This window comes from Lissotriton vulgaris, chromosome 6 (genome assembly GCF_964263255.1).
Source record: "Lissotriton vulgaris chromosome 6, aLisVul1.2, whole genome shotgun sequence".
NCBI lineage: Eukaryota > Metazoa > Chordata > Amphibia > Caudata > Salamandridae > Lissotriton > Lissotriton vulgaris.
The window spans coordinates 470,149,441-470,174,311 of record NC_141694.1 but is presented as its reverse complement, the minus strand read 5'-3'; positions in this window follow the sequence as shown (position 1 = coordinate 470,174,311).

The window sequence follows — 24,871 nt, the reverse complement described above, 5'->3', positions numbered from 1 at the left end:
TGTTATTGAAAAAAGGAGTTTAGTTTGATTGGACAAAGGAAGCAGAGGAGGCCTTCATCCAGCTAAAGAAATATTTCACTTCAGCGACAATATTCCTATGGATTCCTATAACCCTGTTATTGAAAAAAGGAGTTTAGTTTGATTGGACAAAGGAAGCAGAGGAGGCCTTCATCCAGCTAAAGAAATATTTCACTTCAGCGACAATATTACTGCATCCAGATCCAACTGAACCCTTTTTCGTAGAGACAGATGCATCCAATCTGGCTTTGGGAGGAGTGTTGGCACAGAGGCACAAGACTACAGGACAATTGCATCCAGTGGCCTTTCGTTCTAGTAAACTAACTGCGGCTGAAATAAACTATACCATGACCGAAAAAGAGTTGTTGGCCATTAAAGATGCATTCAAGAAATGGAGGTATTATTTGATGGGTGCAAAGCATGTGGTCATTGTTTACACAGATCATAGGAATGTGAAATTTTTGAAGTCAGCCAGAACGTTAACACCACGACAATTACGTTGGTCTTTGTACTTCGCTGAATATGACTTCGTCATTACCTATCGACCAGGTGCCCAGAATGGTAAGGCAGATGCCTTGTCCAGGTTGGGCACTGAGGGAGTCATAGAAGAAATTCAAGATCAGACAATAATACCAGTGGAGAAAGTGCTAAGTTCAGTTTTACAAGAGACTCCCAAAGAAGAAGAAAGTCAGAGTATGATGACCAAGGAAGAAATTACTATTTGGTTGAAAGAAGATCCAAAACGAAAGATTCGAGAAGGGTTATCGTATCATAATGGAGTTCTATTTTTGCCCATGCCAGAAATGCAACAAATGGCCTTGAAAGAGTGTCCTGATGGCATTTTGGCAGGACATAAAGGGATAACCAGCACAGAAGAATTAGTGAGACTGCGTTTCTGGTGGCCAGATGTGATCAAAGATGTTCGTCAATATCTAGCCACATGCTAGATTTGTGCTAGAGAAAAGTCAGAGAGACAAGCTCCTCAAGGGTTGCTGCAACCTTTACCCACACCACCTTTTCCATGGCACACAGTTACATTAGATTTAATTGTGGATTTACCTTCTAGTCAAGGTTATGACACCAATTTGGTTTGTGTGGATGCCTTTACTAAGATGGCCCATTTTGTACCATTAAAGGGTTTGCCCACAGCCAAAACCTTAGCAACTACATTCAGTCAACAAATTGTTCGTGCACATGGAATCTCCCAATTCATGTCCCATTTCTGGAAGGCATTCAGCAAGAAGTTAAATTTAGAATATAGATACACCACTTATTACCATCCTGAGTCCGATGGTCAAAAAGAAAGGACAAATCAAAAATTAGAACAGTATCTTAGATTGTTTTTGTTAGATCAAGAATGAGATTGGCCTGATTATTTGTGGCTGCAAAGTTTACTCAAGGAACACGTCCACAGGTTTTTATTTGAACTCAGGCAGGCATCCACATTAATCATTAAATTTTCAGGAAGTGGAAGTTCCCGCAGTTACCAATCTAGTGCAGCACATGATTCGAGTACAAAGTTTAGCCAGAGAATATAACTAAGGCAAAAGTTAGTTATAAACACTATGCAGACAATAAAAGAAGAAAAGAACCAGAGTTACAAGTAGGAGACAAGGTGTGGTTGAACACAAAAAATCTGAGGTTAAAAGGAATTAGGAAATTACAACCGTGATTCATACGTCCTTACCAAATGGAGAGGAAATTAAGCACACTAAACTATTAGTTAAAATTATAATAAATCGACATTTGTAAAGCGCACACTCACCCGTAAGGGTCTCTAGGCGCTGGGGGCCGTCGGGAAGATTAAGCAAGCTGTTGCCCAGAGTCACATGGTGCTGGGCTAATCTGCCACCGGTGCCGGGGATCGAACCCCAGATTCCGGAGTCAGTTGCCTCGTCCGCGGCACCACACATCTTCCTATTACCCAAGTCTTTATGAGTGCATCCAGTATTCCATGTCTCCTTATTAAAGAAAGTGACTACAGGATGACGAGTCAACAATCACCCTAAACCAATCCACACTGAAAAGGGAGAATAGTTTGAGGTACAACAGGTTTTGGACTCTCGAGCAAAAAAAGGGAAATTGTACTATTTATTAGATTTGAAGGGTTATGGTCCTGAGGTAAGATCTTGGGAACTATCTTCGGAAATACATGCCCCACGACTAATAAGAGAGTTTCATAATAGATTCCCAGACAAACCCAAGAAGGTAGGAGGTGCTTTGAGGGAGGGTACTGTCAGAACTGTGCGAGTTGGAGGCAGAAGAAGGCAGTACATTAATTTGATTTCAACTGGAAGTGGCAAGATCAGTGCAAGAAAATGTGGGTCAGGAAAAATCTTGTATTTGTATGACTCCAAGACGGCGTCAAAAATTTTATCACCCAAAGGTCAGGTTAGCGCACTAGTGTTTGGGCCCAATCTCGAAGATGCAGGTGAAACGCCCATTGTGTGGCGCACTTCACCTGAAGATTAAGTGTCACACTTCAGTACAGATTGACCCACCTGTAGTTCCAGACACGGCGGGAGCGAGGCAGATGCTGAATTCACTCCTCCCTAGGAACGGTACTCCAAGTGAGTGATTCAAATAACACACCACCCGGACTACCCCACCCAGGGAAGGGCAAAAATGGAGAAATAAAAATATAAAGGACTGGCAGCCAGAAATCATCTACAGCACAGAAGGATAAAGGAACCCTCTCTTCAGGGCTAGGATCTGTGTACCTGCAGAAATACACAAGAAACACTGTAAGTACTCCCTCCCCCTTATTCCTGGTCTTGACATATACTATATGTGTAGTCGAAAAACACTCACTGATAGAAGCTGCCACAAACACCCAATCATACCAGGTGTAGAAAAAATAAAGTAATAAAAATAGGACAAAAAATGTACCAGCAGTACTTCAAAGTTTGTAGATTAATTGTCTAAACAGAAAGCCAAAAAAATAACGCAGAGGGCTGTAAACCTCTCAGCTGCTGGTGCCTTGAGGGAAGAGAAAATACCTTAAAGGTTCAATGTCAGTCCTTACAGCAAGCACTTGCCTCCGTAATGTTCAGAAAAGATAAATCCGAAACTGCCTTTCAGCAAGGTTGAGGCTTCATGAAAATAAACACAATCCAGGAACCGTTTATCCAAGGAAAAGTCACGGTTTCACGATAAACAAAAGAAGAAATCCGGAAGCGTGAGAATGCGCTCTCAGTGCGACTCGCACAGCGCGAGTCTACCAGCTCCAGGACTGCACCACAGGTCAAAGGTGAGGAACGCCGCGGACCTCGGCAGGCGTCTCCTCCGATTTCCAGCGCGGCTCGCACAGCGCTAGTCTTCCTGCTTCAGGACGGCAAAAGGCACACAGGTGAGAGGCACCGTGTTCCTTGCAGGCGTCTCTTCTGAATCTCAGCGCGGCTTGCACAGCGCGGAGAAAGATGAAAACAAAGTCAGGGACACCGCCCTCGAAATGTTCTGAACTATCCAAGCTTAAATCCAAATCCACCAGAATACTCCACGGAACTCGAAGAAGGCTAACACTCCAGGTGACAAGCACCGAGTGTACAGGAAGTAAGGTAGTTATAGGAAAGGGAGGGGGAAAACACAGGACAGACACAAAAAACGGACACACCCACAGGCATTCTGGGACATGAAGTCCAGGTCAACCATACCTAAACCGTGACATTAAGGAGGAGAAGACGTTGTATGAGGAGTGCCGTGATAGATATTTAGGGAATTATCTTCGCCGGGTTTGGTTGCAGTAATTCGAGTTGGATATTGAAGTAGTTCGTGTAAAATCCAAGTAAGACTGTTCGAAGCCTTCTGTGAGCATGCGTGAGGATTATTTGTAGCAGCTAGGAACTTAGGTTGCGCAGTTGAATATGGCTGTATTTAACTGTTGAGCATGCACTAAACTGAGGCTTAGTTTTGTGGAAAATAAGAGTCAGCACAAGTCCGTTATTCCCAGCTGACAAATAGAAATATAATTTCCAGATTTTTGTCGAGAGTTCTCAAGAGAGTTTAAAGCAAGTTTCAAGTATAATTATCTTGGCTAAGATAAAACGTGGTATCACAAGTATATATTCTAGCAGTGAGTAGAGTGTATAATTATTACCGGCAGTACAAAGAACAGAAATAGTGCAACACAGTCAAGTGAAGTTTTTAATAAGATACCAATTCAACACAGTCAGGTGAAGCAAAAATAATAAGAAACTACTTACTATAGCAGAATCCATCGAAGGCATCTACTGTAACAAGATTAGGTGAGAAGACCTGTAGAGGCAAAGAGAAAATGAGTTGAAATATAAGTTACATTAGAAACTAACCACTAGAAATACCCTTTAGTTACAGAATATGCAATACTGAGGAAAGACATAGAACAAGAATAGAAGAGAAGCAAGGTCACACCAAAGCTGGGTAGGTTCTGAGGATAGAAGTTAAATATAGACAATTAGGAAGGGACTAATTGAAAATTAATGGTATGTAGTATTCTTGTTGCAGTGAATATACCAAGAAGCCAGTGAAGAAGAAAGAACAAGAAAAGACGTTTGAAGCATAAGAAGATTTTCAGACAAGGTGTGGCTGTCTCTTCTCTGTCCCATCCCCTTTCCCCATGGGGCTCTTTTGGCTACTATGTTTTAATAGGCAGCGTAATATGCAAAAACAACAGGTGATGGACCGAATGTGGATCAATGTCACACACTCACCCCAGTCCAAAGATCTGGGCCCAAATCCATCATTTTTTTGCACTTCACACCACCCTGGGTTAGACAATGGCGATATGCAAATCAGCTCTGACCCTGTGCCCCATGGGAACAGTCCAGTCCGAACTGGGGTAGCTCAGACGTGGGTCCCAGAGCCTCCACACCACTGGAGTCAAGCTAGCCGGGCTGATGAGAGGTGTTACCTCGAAACCGGTCCGGTCCTCGGATGCATGATTCCGGTCTGGGAAAGATATGGCTGTTGTAGTTCGGACTGGACTGTTCCCATGGGGCACAGGGTCAGAGCTGATTTGCATAAAGCCATTATCTGACCCAGGGTGGTGTGGAGTGCAAAAAACGATGGATTTAGGCCCAGATCCTTGTACTGGGGTGAATGTAAGACATTGATCTACATTCTGTCCATCAAATTGTTTTTTGTAATTTTCTCCCTGAGTTTACTGGGGTAGCTCAGACGTGGGTCCCAGAGCCTCCACACCACTGGAGTCAAGCTAGCCGGGCTGATGAGAGGTGTTACCTCGAAACCGGTCCGGTCCTCGGATGCAAGATTTCGGTCTGGGAAAGATATGGCTGTTGTAGTTCGGACTGGACTGTTCCCATGGGGCACAGGGTCAGAGCTGATTTGCATAAAGCCATTATCTGACCCAGGGTGGTGTGGAGTGCAAAAAACGATGGATTTAGGCCCAGATACTTGTACTGGGGTGAATGTAAGACATTGATCTAAATTCTGTCCATCAAATTGTTTTTTGTAATTTTCTTAACAGGCAGCGTGGCAGGGGAGTTCTGAGGAGGAATTGGGATTTTGCGGCATTCTGCTCCTGTTTTATGTGAAGAGCATGTATCAAAGCACCTGACACATGCCTTGGGTCTGAGTTTGACCCAAACACTGCTGATGATTCTTGCTATGCAGTATCCAGCCATACTGTGTTGCCTACCCAGGCAGGCATCTTCTTTCACCTTCCACCCATCCTTTAACAACCCATGCATATGATTCCTATCAGCCACCTGCATGCTGCTTCCAAAGTATCCTTCTCTGCTTGTGTATAATTACATCTTCCCCGTCCTTCCTCCTTCCACCCTTCTTTCCCTTTTTGTTCAACATATCCATCAAGGTCATCTGATCATACTTTTAGTCTTCTCCATAAAACTTTCACAGCTAAGTTGGAGTCACATAGAAGCGGCCATTGGTTACTCAACTCACGCTGGTAATGCTATAGCTAATGCATTGGGAATGCTAAGTAAAGGGTGTCTACTCTTCTTCAACCGTTGTATATTGTTCACTACAACTTCAAGTTCATACTTAATTAATAAGTCTCACAGTACAGTGAGTGAAGTGTTCCCCTTCCAGCTGGTAGTAATGCCACTAAGTAATGAATATAACTTACCACCACCCACCACTGCTGCTGGCTCCCCCCCTAGAGCTCCTGCAGGTTCGCATCTCCTAACCCCTCCAAAATGGCAGCATCGCCATTGCCACTGGCCCACCAGCACTGGTGGTTGGTACTGGTAGTACGCCTAAAAAAGAAATTACACATCGCCCTATTTTATTTCTTTTCTAGGAAGATAAAAAAACAGTTAAAGTACAACATACATCATCACTAGTCCAAATTGCGTACTAGAGTAGAGTCAGTAGACAGACATTAGTAGTATTATGGTCCCTAGGGTCATCTCTACACCTACTCTACTCTTTGGAAAGTTAGCCTGAGCCATGTAACATTTTAGATTCATGTCTACTCTTTTGCGCAGTTTACCTCTCAGCTTGTTGTGCAGTAAGATGCCTTTGAAGCCACATGAATGTTGCGTACAAGTGAAGAGGTCTAAAAACAATCCACTTTTTTCATGGGGTTTGGTTAGTCCCTATTGCTTAGCCATAATGTTACACTTGCTGGCATGACTGCAAAATGCTTGCATAATTGCCTGATACTGTCTAACGTCCACTATTTTTCTCATAATAGGTAGAAGATTCCCTTCTACAAAGTAAACCAGAGATTTTCTAAGCTTACGCGATGATGCATGTAACCAATATTTCTACGTTCAACGGTGAGGGGTCTCCCAGAATTCACACAGATCTTTTGTCTTCTCCTATCATGCACTTGTAACAAATGTTTACTGTTTTAAATCTTATGCATTTTTGCATGTTGGATCTGGCTGTAGTAATTGCACAGAACAACGTACAAAGCTTGTTGTTTGAAAATAAATAAACCTTTTGAACTTACACATAGACTCTGTGGTATTTTGTGTGGCATTGTGCACTTACACAAGTGAGTGAGCGAAAGGGTGTTATGTTCTGGGTTGTGTAATCATTGGGTATCTTCGTGTGGGGGATTGGGACCTAATGAGACACTATAGCTAGTTCATCAGGGGATTGTGGGTTCTGAGTTCTGACTGAGGTGTGAGTAAGGTCCAACCTCCCATCACCAACATCCTATTTTCTTGTGCATAGTTTAGTATGTGGCTGTGCAGAATCCCTACAACAGTAGTAGTATGTATTACTATCCTAACAAAAATACTAGTCAAACATCTTGTTGGGCATTTTGTTGGTAGGAATTGTCAATGCCTCGAGATTAAAGAGGAGAACCCAAAGGACAGGAGTGGAACCAGTGGCTAGAGCTATTGGTCTATCTGAGCTTTATTCAGAAGAAAACCTTAAATAAAGAGTGGTAAACTGGGCAAGCTTAGCTACAGACAGACTAATAGTAGTAGTAGTACAGAGAGTCATAGCAGAGGCAGTTATAAGGAACTTAAAGGCAGGGATAACCAGAATTTGGAAACAGATAGTCAAGGTCAAAGAAGCTTTTGTAAAAAATTGAATTAGGAAGTGGAACCATATTTTTTAATAGTTCGTAAAAAATAAGGTGCAATAAAAGTTAGGGAAATATAATTGTTAATATCACCACCGACTCAGACCCCATCTTCTTGCCCCTGGGTGCTGATCATGTAAGAAATAATAAAGGAAGAGACAAACAATAATGAGTGCTGTGAAACAAATAAATATTTTTTTAAAATGCTCAAAAAACATTTTTGGAAACAATTGCAATCTGACCTGTTTATTCCGATCGACTACTGGCTTGCAGGATTCACGGACCGTCTACTTATTGATGAACACTAATCAAATGTTCCATAATCATTCTTATTCCAGAATACTAATGCAGCCTAAGTACCACCTGACCTAGACCACCTACTCCAGATGGGCCAATTGTTCAGTAAGTCTGCATTTCCATTATATTTTTGCCTTTAAAAATGCATAGATGAGATGAAGGACACATGCATAAATTTGTGCATACACCAAATTGTTGGTTGGTTGTGTATGATGTTATTCTGCTATTGACTGACAATGCTAAGCCTACCACTTACTAAACAAACTACAAAAGGTTCTACAGAGGACTGGGGTAAGCACCACTGAGGGAGGACGCGTCACACAGACTGTAAAAAAATTATGAACTAATACTAAGTAAACCTAGTATCCATCCACCACTATTTCACGGAAGGACAATGGAAGGACTAGACTCTCTCTAGCGATAGCATTAACTAACTTCAGTTCTCTAAAGTAAACTCTTACATTAATCAGCCCAAGTTAGCACAAAGGTGCATACAAGTAAGAGTAGTGCCGAGCACATGTGTCCTACAATCACAGAAGATTTTGAAACGCAATTTACCTGCAATGTAAGCACCAGCAATCGTGTTATTCATCAAAACATTATACAATATATTCATACTACTATATATTAGCTACTCACCAAGCCCCACAACCTCGACACCTAGCAGGTCCAACAGGTCCTGCTCCCGGTCCAGGATGTCCGGCCACTGGTGGGCCAGCTGGTTGTGGGTGCACCGGATCCCAGAGCAGTGAAACACTGCCCAGCACAGCTTCGCCCACCCGTCGTGACACTCCTGGGTAAGGTACCCAGAGCCTGGCCTGCTGCCAAGGTCAAGGGGAGGTGGCGCTGGATGAAAAAAGCAAGGGTAGCCACCTCCGCCTCTCCAAAAAGCTGCCGGGCCAGTACCCCTGCAGGGCACATTCTGCAGTAAGGCAGCCCGCTCTTGGGCACAGGTACTTGGAGCCGGTACTGCTGCCTTTGGTCATAGTTCTGGGGTGGAGGTGGAAAAGAAAATTTAGAACAAAAGGAAAAAGATGTAGGGGGAAGAAGTAGGAGCTTAAAGAAAGAAGTAAAATAAAACAGTTGAAAAGTAAAAAAAACATTAAAAGTAGAAATAATATGCAAAATATAAACTTAGGGACAGAGAGCGAGATAGATGATATGTAAAAAACGTCAGAAAAACACTGTTAAAAACTACGGATTGCAAAGATTAGCTAAGGATGGAAAACTAGGTCCAGAACCAGAGCATAGAGTGAAAAAGCAAGATGGCTGTGCCCATCGTGACCGCGTAGGTAAAATCGTGCAATATTTCCCGCGAGAACGCACTAGTCGATGCAAACAAGTAAAAAGCGTTCCCGAACATGACATGCGCTGCGCAAACACGCTATACGGGACCCAGACCAGGAAAAAAGCTGTTGCGAGCGGGTGAGACAATTGAAAAAACAAGATGGCCGCGTCCATAGGCAACCGCATAGGTAAGTTCGCAAGCTACTATCCCCCGAGCACGCAAACTTTGCCCCGAACCTGCACAACACGCTGCCGAAAAAAAGAAAAATGCATTGCGAAGGGGCACGACAAGCAGCTACGCACCTTTGCAAAGCTACGTGTAGCTTGCATAGTGCAAGAACATCTTCACGAAGCTTTGCGTAGCGCAACTACGAGCACTACGCCCAGGCCTAAAAAAAGATCATCGATGTAACAGGTATAGAATGCAACTTTGTCCATCCACCTCTCAAGTACTTCCCTCCAGCAGCCAACAAAGAGATTTGCGAGGCTGGGGGCGAGGCACGTGCCCATTGTGCTACCACCCTGTTGCCTGCATAGCTGACCTGTGAAAATAAATATATATATATATTATTTTCTAAGAAGAATGCTAGCATTTTAGGAAGCATCTCATTATGTTTTTGGAACTTAAGAGGGCACTTATCCAGAAACCACTTGACTGATGCAATCCCTTGGTTGTGGTTTATACAGGTGTACAAACTATTGATGTCAAGTGTAATAAGCAACATATCGGGTTCCCACTTTACGCCGTCAATTAATCTCAAGAATTCTTGAATATCTCCAATATAGGAGCTAAGATTCTTTACCCAAGGAGCCAAAAAGAAGTCCAAATAAATAGAATAGTTTTCAAGAAGTCTATTTATGGATGCAACTATAGGTCTTCCAGGGGGCCATAGTAAGGCTTTATGAACTTTGAAGAGTTAATAGAAAGGGGGTAGCGTGGGATATTCACATAATAAAAAGTTAAATTCATTAGTGTCCAACATTTCCTCATCTCTCCTTTCTCACAGGTCCTGATGGAAAGTTTCAATGCAATTGGAGTACTCTCTTCTAGTCGCGAGTAAATAGAATTCACAGTCCTCAGGTTGATTTGGGGCCTCTCTGATGTACTGTTCCTCTGGAAAAACCACAATGTTACCCCCTTTGTAGGAGGGTTTTACCACTATCGAATCGTCCTCTTTCAGACTTTTGATGGGCGCCATTGTTTCACAGAGATGTTAAAGTGCTTGTCCTTATCAGTATTCTGTTGAAGCTTTTTTAAATCCTGTATCAAGGCATCATTAAAGACATCAATGGCATCAAATTGCATCTGAGGGCAGATTCTTGATTTCCTTCTTAGTACGGTATTTCTGCTAGCTTGTTCTATTCCTGCATATTGTAGGTTGGATTCTGTCCCTCCTGCACTGCATCATAAGGGTCATCTATGTGTTTGAATGTTTCCAAATCTTGAATCAGTATTAGCGATTCTAAATCATAGCCAGTAAGAATGTCCGTATTATGGGTCGTGCTAGATGTTTCGATCTCTCCTGTTTTTTTGGAATGCATCAGGTGCACTTTCTGGAGCTTTAGTTCGCGGATACATTTTAAAAAATCTACCCCTGTTTAGACATAATTAAAGTCTGTTGTAGGACAGAATGTTAGTCCCAATTGTATTACTTTCAGTTCTCCTTCACCTAAAATCCCGTCCGATAAATTGCTGATACCTTTTTCAATTATCGCTTGCCCCTGTTGCCCTTGCTGCTAGTTACCCTGGATGTTAAACCTTTTCGTCCTCTTCTGATGTGTCTTGTTTTGCTCTTCTTTTTGGTTTTGGAGGATGTGTCCTTTGTGCCGTCCTTTGGCAACTTTCGTTTTAAAAAATGTAGGTTCTGCATCGGTGTCTCCTATTTCTTCACTAGTTGTTTGTTCACCACTGAAGGTTTCTACTTCTGATTCAGAAGTATCCCTGCTGAAGGATACACCGGTTTTCTTTTAAGATATCTCCTTCCTTAGCACGTCATATTTCCGGGCGAGGGTCAAATTACGCCCTGGCTGGTAGTCTGTTCGTTGTGCTGGAATTGCAGTATTTCATATTCTTTCAGCCTATTCTTCATGGCTGCTCTAAATTTGTTTGCTGTCTTTGTCTTTGATGATCAATTCTTCTAGATTCTTGATTTCTTCCAGGAATTTTTTCTCGTCACTCCATGTGTATTTAACAAGGATTCTCATCATCCCTCCTGCTGCTTCCGTTGTGTACTCTGACCAATCTTGTAATAGTTAGGGGTCAGGGTTTTCATAAGATGGCACAGTAAAAATACTCAGGCCCCGTGGGATACGTCCAACCTCCAGGTATCTTTCAAGGGATGTTCTTTCCCACCATTTTCTCATTTCTTTTTCTATTGTTTTTTCTAGGGTTTGATAGAGCATTTTCAAGTTACTGAAAGGATTAGTGGGATTGCCTGATTCTTTCAAAATGTCTTTTGTGCGTGTGGCTCCTTGTTTAAAAACATCTATGGCAGCCTCCTCTCACTCCATAACTGTATAACTGACATAATTACGCTGCAATTGGTACTTCAACATAGGGCTGAGGGGGGATACATTGTATCCAAAGCACGGCTTGTTTTCAAGGTTAACACTGGCAGTATTGCAAATGGGCGGAACACAAAAATGGAAACAGCACTCACCGGGTGCTCCATGTGGGAAACGCAGGTCCTCTGATCCGTCTACTCCCAGACGTTCTAGCCAACACTGACACCATGTTGTTTCACCATGCGTCCACTTCCTAATCTCTTTGCGCTCAGATCTGCTAATCCTACAAAAGTGGAGAACTCGGAAATCCTTCACAGCATTGGGGAAGACAATTAAAATAATGGGAAAACAGAGGTTCAATGTTGTCACAGCCAAACACCCTGGGTGCGTCCTTTACAAGGTGGTGAGCCGCGTTTCACAGCACTCACAGTCAAAGACCTGAATTGTGTCAGCCGACACAAAACAGGAGCACACACAAGTTTGTGAAAAATATTTATTTAATTCATGTAGAATCCCCCCACAGCGCTGACAGAAGCGAGAAGCGCTTTGCCGCACTGGCTTTGTCAATGTTAATTTGTTTAGTAAAGTACCACCATTTTTATAGTGAAAAAAGTGCAAGTACAAGAAAATGGTAAACATAGAAGACGGCTCAATACATGTTTAGTGCTTTATTTTCATGTCGGCCATCTTAACATTTGATGCAGCATTATTTAAAAGAGGTGATGAACAGTTTGTTTGTCCTAAGTTTACATGGAACATGTCAACTTGATTCCCAATCTCACAAATACTAATTTATGCTTGAACAATATTTAAAGAGAAAACAAATATATTCTTCTTTTTTCATATATTTTTCCTCAATATTTTCAAGCATTGGTGTCATATATGAAGTCATCTTAATTAATATTTGTGCTTCACTAATTTTTTTAGGATTTGAAACTTTTGCACCAAACCATATACATATAAATGTCATTATTAAAATGTACGTTGATTTAAAAATATCTGTATTCAATGGCAATTTCTTTTGGAACTAATATTTTGAATTTAGTATAAATAGTTGGGGGCTGAATTGTAAATATTTTGGTGATGTAATATGTTTATATTTTATGTAAAGATGTGTGTCAAATGTTTTATGTATATTTCAACCAATTATTTTACATAAAAAAGTGTTTTATTTTTTTATATGAATGAATGATATTTTGAATATGTTGGCAGTATTACTGTAGTCAATATTGCGGTAAGAAATATTTTCTAAGTATTATATGCTTATTTTAAGGTGAAAATATTTTTGGTTCGTATTTGTGCTTTTGTTTTAACTAAAAAATATGATGTTTTAACAACTATATTTGTGTACTCAATATGTGTGATTGTTGTTAATTATATTTATTTTCCAATATTGTCCTGCTTTGATATTGTATATATCAATATTATGACAGTGACCCCAAGGAACAGTTGGTTTCTGTGACACCCAGGGGGGCCCAGTATGGCCTTGGCTGAGGGTCCTGAGAAGTGCAGCAGGGAGGATGCTTTATTTGTTGACTCCAGAGGGGCCGTGGAAGACACTACCTTCAAGCAGGATAAAGAACAAAGAGCCGAGGCAGAGGATAGGTCGGGTGCAGGGAGCAGCAAAAGTTAGGCTCCCCACAAAAAGCACATTTTAGATGCAATAAGGCCTGATTAAAGTGACCTTTGGTGGCTGGGGCTAGAAATCAGGAGCAAAAAAAGCCCCAAAATGTCTAAATCGGCCCTACAGTTTGGAGAAATCCCTCATAGAAGTTAGTCCCTTGGGAGGACCAAGTGGAGAACAGAGCATTCTGCTAAAAATCTCAATTAACTGCTGGGGAGGCCCAAGTCCACTGCAATCAATGTAAAATTAAATAGCAGCTCGGCCTCAACCAGTTCCATGGCAACAAGAAAAAATGACAGGATGGAAATTGGCTCACCTGTGTGGCGCCCCGAGCATGGGTAGGTGCACAACCAATGGTTTTGGGGGTGATGCAGGAAGTGGAGCAACCCTCTCACTCAGCACAATTTCCCAAGTCACAATAGGACTCCCGGGTTGAGGCTCAAATAAGACTGGGTTGCTTGTGTTTCTGTTCATAGCAGACAAAGCTAGACAGTTCAGAGGGACTGATCCTAATGGAGCAGGACTAAGACAGGTTTTAGCACAGTTGGTCCAGTTTGAAATTGATGAGAATGTGATCTGAGCAAATGTCAGTGGATGAGAAATTTGCAAGCAATTGTTGCAGGGATACTGCACAAATACAGAACTATGTGCAGGAAAAGGGACCTTGGTGTATAGGGACTGAGTCTTCCCACCACCTTAGTACTCACAAACACAGGACCGACTAGCTATAGTGTCTCAATTGCTCTCCTACTCACTCCCAGAGCAACACATGATTAGGCACCCCAGAACACCACACTCCCAGATCTCTCAGGAATCGCAGTAACAAGACACACCTTTTCGCTCACTCTCTTATACTCATCCACAATAAGATCTGACGGGGACACAAAATAGTTTAAAAAATTTATTTTAACTAACGTGCCATAACATGCAGTATACATGCCATAACAAGCAGGAAAATGCATTGTACAAATATTTTCAGCATAACAGTCAGTCCAAAAATCATGAAGGAAGATGTCATCATGAAAAGACAATGCGAAAAGGACTACAGTGCCTAACCTCCCTCCCCTTGCTAAGAAGTAGTATTATTATATAATAAAAGATCTCGGAGCTTTGTCAGAAGACCTCATACCTTAGACTATAGATGTTAGATCTAGAACATGGGTGCTTGTCTCCCTGGAAAGGCCCCTCTCCAAGTGTGTGTTACCTACTCATGCACCCCACTAAAAATCCAAGTACGCTTTAGAAACAACATCTGCATAAGTATGTTTTGTCTAAGGCTAAGGACTGGCCTGAACAAAATAATAAGGGGCATTGTTATTTGACCTTGCACATAATGTTCAGTCAAAGTCCCAGGAACATGCAGAGAACAAACCCAGCGATGAGTTGTAATGTGAAAGTAGTCTTTGAAAATATGCGAGTGGTGATGTTTCTTTAGATAAATGCAGGTCAAGGTGATTTTCAGTGCCAGGTGCTAATCTACATTGTGAAATTATTGTGAATTACATCATGCACAACGCAAGTGGGCGTTGCTTCCTTTCTGTCACTTGAGCAGATTTTTACTTGAGCGGCAACTTTCTATAAACGAGCGGGTGGTTTCTCAACCTGAGCAGTTGCAAGTATAAATGACCATTCACAATGAAAAATCTGACTGCCTGAGTTGAGAAATCTTGCTGGGAGGTTGATTTTCCATGCTCGCACTTGCCAACTTGATTTTGACGATCGCGAACAAGGAAAAATCTCGCCGGGAGGTGGATTTTCCTTACTTGCACCTGCCAACTTGACGTTGATGAACACGAGGAAAAAAAAGACGATCAACAAATTTTTCAGAACTCCGCGAGCCCCACGTAACATAAAGTGCAGAAAACTCCACAAACTCCATGAGCGGAGTCCACCGCCCAAACTTAATATATATAACTAGGGCTTGGTCTCTTTTCATTATGTGAAAAGATGTGTGAGGGGCTAGAACTCCATGAACAAAGTTCACAGCAGAGCCTTCAGGTAAAAAATGGCCATTAATTAGTAGGAACAATATAGTCACAAATCCGATCCACATGAAGACGAATAACATTTTTAAGCACCATACAGATATAGGTCCAGGGTGGGACCAAGTGAGTCTTTTTGAACCAAGAAATTAAACACTGACCGGGTATGGGTCGCTTGCACAGTAGATGATGAGGAAGACATGCCCGAGGAGAAGCTATTATGATCCATATTATAACCACTGGACCCCAGCTGAAACAATGTTGGACATGCTGCATCAGATAATTCAGGTAGGGGTGGGCAGAATTTGCTTAGTCGCGCTACACAAAGCTCAGCGAAAAGGTAAAAAATTTCAACGAGCACGCGAAAGTTCAGCGAACATGCGGCATTGCTTGTTCTGCATGTTCGTGATGCTTTATCCTGTTCGCGAATGCTGTTTGTGTGCTCAGTGAGAAATATCAGGCAAACACACATTTTGGAAGCACGAACAAGCAAAAACCTCTGTGAAGCCACGTATCGTGGAATTTTTGGCAATTCCGCGTTCTCCGCGGAATGCAAAATTACCTAAATTCTGCAAATTTCAAAAGCGCAACGGAATTTACCACCCAGGCCTAGTTTCATGTATGGTACTCTCAAGAATGTCAATTATGACTTCAACTGGGGGAGAATCATACTCAATGTCCACAGATGTGTATTTAATGGAAAAATTGTAATAAATCAATTAAAGTTTCCATCTCCCTGTGTGATTGCTGCGGAGTAGCCAAAGAAACAGAAACCATTGGATTTGTTGAAAGTTCTCGACATTGAATATTTTCAGGCATACTATTCAGTTTCGGACATATGGAGTAACTTAACATGCTCGATTGAAATGTAACAAGTCTCCTTACAACAAGACAAAGGAGGAAGTATCACAGTGTGGGCTCCGGTTCAAACTAAGGAGTCTGAATGTTGCACAGATACAACAGACCAAATTATTTTTTGTTCTCCACCTTTTCACTGACCGGATCTCCAACTTTAGGAAGCCAGCCAGAAACAGGAATCAGCACTGCTGGATTTGCGTAATAGGGCAACTGGGCTCTCGCTTGTGAATCACAAGCTTTTTGTAGATCCTGTAACATAGCACAATGGTTATCTACATGGAAGGTTGTGGCTACTGCCAAAAATGTTAGACCATAAAGGTCTGGCACAAACATTTTAATGGTACAAAAGCGGGTGGAGATGGACGGAGCATCTGAATGAATCACACACTCACACCCAGTCAAAAGATCAGGGTTTAATCCATCACTGTTCTTTAGCCCACTCTGCCACCCCAGTTCAGACATGGCTATATGCAAATCAGTCTGACCCTGTGCCTCATGGGAACAGTCCAGCCCAAACTGTCAAGCCATGTCCCCCTGGACCGGAAACAAGCTTCTGAGGACCAGTTTCTGGCATTGCAGTCGTCTTCAGCCCGGATTGCTTGAATCCAGTGGCAAAGTGAGCAAGGGACTCTCGTCTGAGCATACCCTGCCACACTTATGGCGGCCAAAAGCGGTACAAAAGGGGGTGGTGATGGACGGAGCATCTGAATCAATCACACACTCACACCCAGTCAAAAGATCTGGGTTTAATCAATCACCGTTCTTTAGCCTACTGTGCCACCCCAGTTCAGACATGGCTATATGCAAATCAGTCTGACCCTGTGCCTCATGGGAACAGTCCAGCCCGAACTGCCAAGCCATGTCTTCCCAGGACCGGAAACAAGCTTCCGAGGACCGGTTTCTGGCATTCCAGCCGTCTTCAGCCCGGCTTGCTTAATTCCAGTGGCAAAGTGAGCAAGGGACTCATGTATGAGCATAACCTGCCACACTTATGGCAGTCAAAAGCGGTACAAAAGGGGAAGGTGATGGACGGAGCATCTGAATCAATCACTCACTCACATGGCTTGGCAGTTCGGGCTGGACTGTTCTCATGAGGCACAGGGTCAGACTGATTTGCATATAGCCATGTCTGAACTGGGGTGGCAGAGTGGGCTAAAGAACGGTGATGGATTAAACCCAGATCTTTTGACTGGGTGTGAGTGTTTGATTGATTCAGATGCTCCGTCCATCACCACCCCCTTTCGTACCACAAACATTTTAATGCCAAAGAGCATTTTGTATGGGGTCCACCCACTCACAGATCTTCTAGGGAGATAATTTAGTGCACGTTGAACTCCATACAAGTGAGCCAGCCAACCCCTGCCAGTACCTAAGACTCAAGATATCAAAGATTGCTTTAAGTCACGGTTCATCCGCTACACAACTGAATTGCCCTTGGCCGGTATGGAAAGGAATATTGCACCTGCCCCCCAGAGAATTCATCACATCCTGGTAAGCCTTAGAGGCAAACGCAGGACTTGGGTCAGAATGGAAAGTGCCACAAGCAAAAGTCCAGACAAAGACACACAAATCTTAACTGACAGTTCAAGCGTCAGCACTAAGTTGAGGCCAAACACAAAAGAATCTGGTGCACAAATCCACCACAACTAAGATGTGTTTTAAAGCAGTGTTAGAAGTTAACGGACAGCAGTGATTAAGATAAAGAAAGCCAAGTGGCTAATTAGGGATGTACAGCTGAGGATGTGGTAAGCATGCAACAGTAGAAGGCTTAATTTGTTGACAAATGTCACACAAAAGAATATATTTACGTGTCTGTTGGTATAAACCACAGCACCAAAAATGCTGCTGCAAAAGGGACACAGTCGCATTTACACCAGCATATGCAGAAGCAACGCCTTCATGTGCTGCTATGATCAAAGAAAGTCAACAGTCCTTGTTGGGAATCAGCCGATCCCCAACGGACAGAATAGTAGCAAATGGAATTTGTTCTGTGGACAAGTGTTATGTATAACATGAAGGAAAACCTTGGAAAACTCAGTGCACATTTTCTTAACAGCAATAGCTGCTAAGATATCATCATCAATTTTAGTCATGTTATTAGTGACAGCTGCTACAGAAAAAGTGGCAACTGCAGATTTGGCTGTATCATCAGCCAGTGAGTTACCAACATCATGTGCTTCCACAAGTTGATGGCCCAAAGTATGGATAACATCTGTGAGTGGCAAATATTCCTCTAGAGCGGCCACCTGAACCCAAAGCATCTTATGCTTACTTGCACTTCCTTTAGAATCACGGAATTCATTTTGTTTCCAAAACAATAAGTTTTATTGAAGGATTGTACGCAGTAAAACAAATCACACACAATAAGCTTAGGAACATCTGGGTCAGCAAATTCAAGAGCCAAAACCAAAGCACATATCTCCACCAATTGAGCTGTGCAGTCACCAAGAAACTGTGTGTGCACCAACGAGGATTTAAAATCCCCATCTACAATTTTTCCCACCACAATCGTGCATGCCACTGAATAAGCATCTTTAGACCCAACAGCTATCTGCGCAGATCCATCACTGTAAACAATACATTCATACTGATCAAGAGGAGGCAATGACAATGGAGGTGGGTGAACATATTCATATTGTAAAAACTCCTGTGTCTGAAAAGAATGGTCAAAGATAAAATTAACATCAGCATACGTCAAAGAACTAGCCCATTGTATCCAACGTGGATGCAGGGCTTTAGAGAGCCTTCACTCGTGCCTCTAAAGTAGCGGTGGGCGGAATTTGCGCAATTGCATTACGCAAATCTCCGCGAAACAGTAAAAAATCTCCGCAAACATGCAGAAATTCGGCAAACACATGGAATTTCTTGTTCGCGATGCTTTTTTACTGTTCGCAATCGCTGTTAGCGTGCTCGGGGGAAATATCTTGCGAACACGCATTTGAGAACGCGAACAAGCAAACATGTTCGTGAAGTTGCAGAACACAGAAGTTTGGGGCAATTTCGCGTTCTCCGCGGAACATGAAATTACCCAAATTCTACCAATTCCGTGAGCGGAACGGAATGCACTGCCCAGGCCTACTCTAAGCAAGTACTAAGAGAACATGAAAATGCCTTTACCCTGAGCCAGAGAGCGTTCTTTCTGAATTACCATCTGGACAGCCGTCAACATTTTTTCTGTAGGAAAGAAACACATCTCAGTTGCAGTGTACGAATGAGATTTATCTGCAATGGAGACTGTGTCCCCCTCATTGAATGTCAAGTAAGTGAAACCTAACGCACCTGGTACAATCCTTATGACCAAATTTGTACAACTGTCACGTGTTAACAAGAAGTTGGTCGCAAGCAGATGAGACTGAAAAATTGCGCTTATGTTCCGGAAGCCAACAGGAAGCAAAGAAAGAAGATTGTATCAAAGAATATAGTGGTGTGATATGCTGGGCACAATTAAGAATGTATGTCCTCCTGAGTAGAAGGAGGTAGCAGTTGAGCACATTTATCCAGAAAGTGGGGGGCCAACCCCCTACCTTCATTTGTGAGTTTGTAACCCAGAAAAGAACTGGCAAACAGGCAATATGCCACTTAGCAAAATTAAATTTCTATCCCATGTCTGCAAAAGACATTATGGTGCAGTCCACATGCACAAGATGTGGTACCAACTCATCATTCATCAAGTAAATGGCATCGACATACGAGAAAGCATCAGGGCCAATTTCATGCAAGACCGACATTATGCATGGAGCAAAAGCACCACTACTCTTCTTATACCCCATAGGCAAACAAGTATATCTTTTGTGGTTTCCAAGGGTGTTAAATGTGGTTAAGTTACGCCTCTCAGGAGCCAAATTGTGACTGTAAAATCCATTACAGATATCAAGAGTCTTTTATATATATTGTCGAACAATGGTATCAACTAACACAGAGCTGTGTGTGTTCTGAACTGCAAAGGTACGAACTTGACTGTTCAAATGACGGTAATCCAAAATGATGCAATATGAACCGTCCGGTTTCAATATTGGAAAAAGACTATTGTTTATTGATGAAACACAGTGCTCAATTACAACATTCCAATTTGTTCAAGATTTCAGTGACGGAAGCTCTTGCTTCAAGTTAAATTTGATATTGTTGTTGAGGTTGTGGCATTGATCACAAGCGAATTTCATGTGCCAGGGATTCCATATCCCACCCCACCTGATTAAAATACACAGCAAGGCCCAGTGGGAGCACCCACTTCGACGCATACATGTGTTAAGCCTCCTCCGAGACATAAAACTTGGGAGAATAACATCTTCCCCTTTAGAAGAAACTAGAACAAATGGAGGAGGCCAATCAACCTCCACCAACAAAATATCATAAGAAGAGGTAAGATTGTCCCAAAAGGCCGCCTTAATTGGGTGTTTAATATCACCTTCAATCTGGAGGCCTATCTCATAAAGCCTATCAGGAAGTGCAAAACGTGTGTCAACTGTTTCCACTGTGATAAATCTGTCAGTTGCTTCTGCCTCCAGACACTGGTGGTGTGCCTCCCCCACAATCGTAACTTGTGCTGCGCTGTCAAAGAATGTTACCACCCATATCCAATCGAGGAGCAGGTTTCTCACTGTCTGAGGCATACTGTGCAGTCAAAGCGTCAACTTTTTTCTTCCAAAATGGGGCACGATATTGCAGTGGTCCCTCTGGTTTGGCTTTTACATCAACCTGGTGGTTCGGTCAGGTCTTGGTTGTGCAGGATCGCCTTCTCTACGATCCTGATGTCCTCTCGAGCCAAACTGTTGATCCGACAATTTCTGAAAGGAACAAGGAGAACGAGGATCAGGAAACTGAAACCTCTCTGAAATCTTCATGGTCATATGATTTCTGAAGCACATGGAGCAAACCAATTCAGTCTGTGTTAACAAAAATGTAGTTTGGGGTGGCATGGCACCATCAATGATTGATCTGGTACTTATTCACAAGAACCCTGAGTAGCACTTGTGCTTGTCCACAATTTCCTCTCACCAGTTTCCAGAGACGTCTGTGGTGGGGGGCTTAACCTCGTATATTTGTGTTGTATATGTTTTTTAAGCTTGAGCTTTAAAGTGTTTTGTTTCTCTTTCCGTTCCGTTCTACAGATTTTTCTGGTTTCTTGTTATGGCTGTCTCGCGGCTCCTAATCGCTCTGCAATCACAGCACATTTGACTCAATATTGAGTACCTAATGCGGGGATCCTATTATCTTTGAGGTCAAGGTGGATGCAGCTTACCGCTTCGAGGTTTTCCATTCTTGGATTACATTTCCAGCTGTAGATGCGAATGATAACTTGTTTCATGAGTATACTGCAGCTGCGGTTCTGATGAATTATCGTCCTTATCAGTTACTTGCAGTTCCGTTGACAGTCTTGGAGCATACCATATGGTTTAATGGTGCCTTTTCTCACCTTATTTCTGTGGTTCGTTTAAGATCGCTATCGGTCGATGAGGCCACATTATCTTAATTTTACACAGATAGAGCTACGTCAAGTACACACATCAATTATTCATTTACATAGAACTGTCATACAGTTTATGTCACATAATATTCAAGTGGCTCTGGCTGGAGTCACTCTTCAACCACCAGTACATGGTGGTGGTCTTGTCATTAATCCCATATAATTAATTCAGTGATGGGCAAGAGTCCTCAGAATAGGGATGATTTCCCTTATTGCTTGCTGAAAACATTGGGCAACTCTAGGCTGTTTTTCCCCATACTACACCTGTTGAGAGACACAGGATCCTTACAATGAGTTTACTGGGTGGCATCGATCCCACTTTAGCTGATTGCACCACCTAGGGGACGGTGTTTGCTGTGGTATATACACTGTGCTTTTGCACCCCCTCCATGAGCGTTTTACTGAGCGTTCTTCATAAGGTTCAAGATGAAAATGGGCTGGTCCAGCCCTGGAATTGGAGATGAATCTGCAGTCATTTCAGCCATTCTTTTAAAACCCGGAAGCAGCTGACAGTCATTCAGCTTGCTAATAAAATGCCAGTTAAAGCTCTCATACAGGGGGTGGCAACAAGTTGTAACTCAACTTATTACATGTTGCAACCTCTGTTTACACCATGCAGATCACTCAATGATAAAGTTATGCAAAGAGGGGATGCAACTGTGAAAGGCATGACAACTGAGATGGACCAATAGGGCCTAATTAAATGTCTAAAAGAGATGATGCTTTCTTTTGAGGTTTTCACACAGAAAGTCAGCAAGGAGGACAGTACCATGTGCCAAGCTATCTTGTTGTTGCAAATGCTAAAGGAACAGTTAAAGGAGATGTACGCAGATGTGAACAAAAAAAATATATGAGTGAGTTGGTGGAGAGCTTAATCATTCACTTATTTATTAACGTAAGGATGCAAAGAGACATTGTGTCAACCAAATATTACTTCTCTGTCACACTTCTTGATCCACTGTACAATCCATCACTGGCCACTTTCATTCCTTTTTAGATGTGGATGTTTCCAAACTACAAAACATGGATTGCTAAGCAAGTTAATGACCTAGAAAAAGAATGGCTGGGAATCAGAGGCCCACTTTTCCAGGGCACAAGCTCTGCGGTGCAGCCTCCAACTTCAGAGCCTGAGGGCAGTGCTCTTGGGTCACAGTAGCCAAAACCAAACAAAAGGAAATCAAGAAACAACAGGAACAGGAGCATCAGCCCCAAAATCTGCATGTGAATAGTTTCTACTGGAATGGCTTATGTCCAGAGCAGAGACATGGTCCAGGCCTATATAGATGACCCAACAGAAATCTCTTTTGATCAAAACCCATTGGTGTATTGATATGGGAGGAGGTGCCAATGGCCAGTGCTCACCAGGATAGCAATAATTTACCTGTCTTACCCCGCAGTCAATGTGTCTGCTGAGCATATTTTGAGTGCAGTTGGTACAGTTGTCTTAGTGAGAAGGACCAGTCTCTCACCCTAATATGTGGAGAGATTATCCATGATCTACTGAATCAGTACTTTTTGTCACCAAATTACACCATACCTGAAGTAGGGCAGGAGGAGGGTAAGGCTGATTATTGCCAGGTTGGAGTTGCACCAGTGCTCAGAGAAGAAGCCCTCCCTTCCCTCAAGGACATTGGTGAGACAAATGTGTCCCTGCCTCCATCTTTTGACTATATATCCGTGCTTTATTCTCCTAGCCAGGCGGCCCCACATTTTTTTGTTTGCAAGGCTGGCCACTGTGTGTTTTGAGAAAAAAGGAATCATCAATATACCATTGTCACAGAGCTTTAAATAGAACAGGTAAATGACATGCACGCAGCAAATGTTGATGTATATTATGAGTGATTGTTGTTTGTTAGTTTGTTGAGATGATTCATGTGGTGAAAGTCAGTGAGACTGGGTTTTTGTTTACCTAAACTATTAACCTCGATTGTGCTTGTGATTATGTACAATGTTTTTGGCCTTAGGACGGGCAATATATTTATTTTGTGATGGAATTGTTTTCTTCTCCAGTGACACTTAGCTAGATGTGTTTGCCTGGTCCACACTGTTTTGTTTTCTACTTCACACTCCTAAAGACTCAACCAGCCCCTTTAGCTAACCAAGACAAATCTAGTCTACACCAAAAATGACTCAATGTTTCTCTTGTTTTTTATCAACAGCGTGCCCTAAAGGTCAATCTATTGCATTTGATTCGGGACTCAGTCAGTACAAAGTTGTACAAGCCACTAGGAGTCAGGAGGATGATGTAAGGACTCAGGGCATGACTACTTCAGCAACTGCTACCAGTATAGGCAAGTTATCAACGTCTCAGAAGCCAACATTTCCTGATGATGGCTCTTAGAGGCCTACTTAACTTTTTGGAGTAGTGATGAGAGAGGTGCTTTGATTTTACTTTATTTGGGAAATGCAATGTTGCAGAGTGTGTGTGCTGCTCGTTGGCTCAAATTTTAAACTGTGTGCTGGTTGGGTGTGGAGGCTGTTGTTGGTAAGTGGAGACAGACATGTGATGATTGTAACATCATTCATGTGCTAGGCTACTTAATATTATTATTATTATTATTATTATGATTATGATAATGATCATGACAGTTGCAAGTTTGATCAGTCCAATAGTACATTCAACTACTTGTGATTGTTGGCTGTTGTATTGCTCTCACTAATTATTTGATCACATATCAGTCATAAAGTAAATTATTAGAAAAAGGACTATTCTTCTCTCTTTCACTGACACTGAGTCTTCTTGGTGCACTCCTTATGAAGTTCAATCTTTGTTCTTCTCCTTGATTTTACAATACCATTTGTATTTTTCAATCCACAGGCCTTCTCTTTTCCTGTCAAAAATGATAAAAACAACATAGCACTCATGCTGGCCTTAATGCACCTCACAATTTGTCAATACAGTATCATTTTTCTTGTAATAATCATTTTTTAGAACTGTGTGTTCACCTCAGTTCTCCTTAATTTTTCTTTACAATTTTTCAAACCTAGGTGTCTGATCATTTAGATATATAATAATATAATACCTTGGGTCTTTCTTGGGTTGATGGATTGTTTGGGCTGCACTGCAGTGATGTAAGTTGACTGTGTCATAATCATTCCTACATTTCCTTTTCCACCCTCAACAGATTGATGATGGTTGTCTGCTGATTGCCCAGATAATTATTGTCTTTGAATGGTGTTTGTCTTTGTCAAACCTTTCCTTAAATCCCTGTTCCCTTCCATTCATCAAACCACTAACCCCCTTTCTCGGGGTTGCCTGATTTATTGAGGTGTAAGTTTATAATTTACACCATTAATTGATCACATACTTGGTGGAATGGATGTGTTGAAAGCAA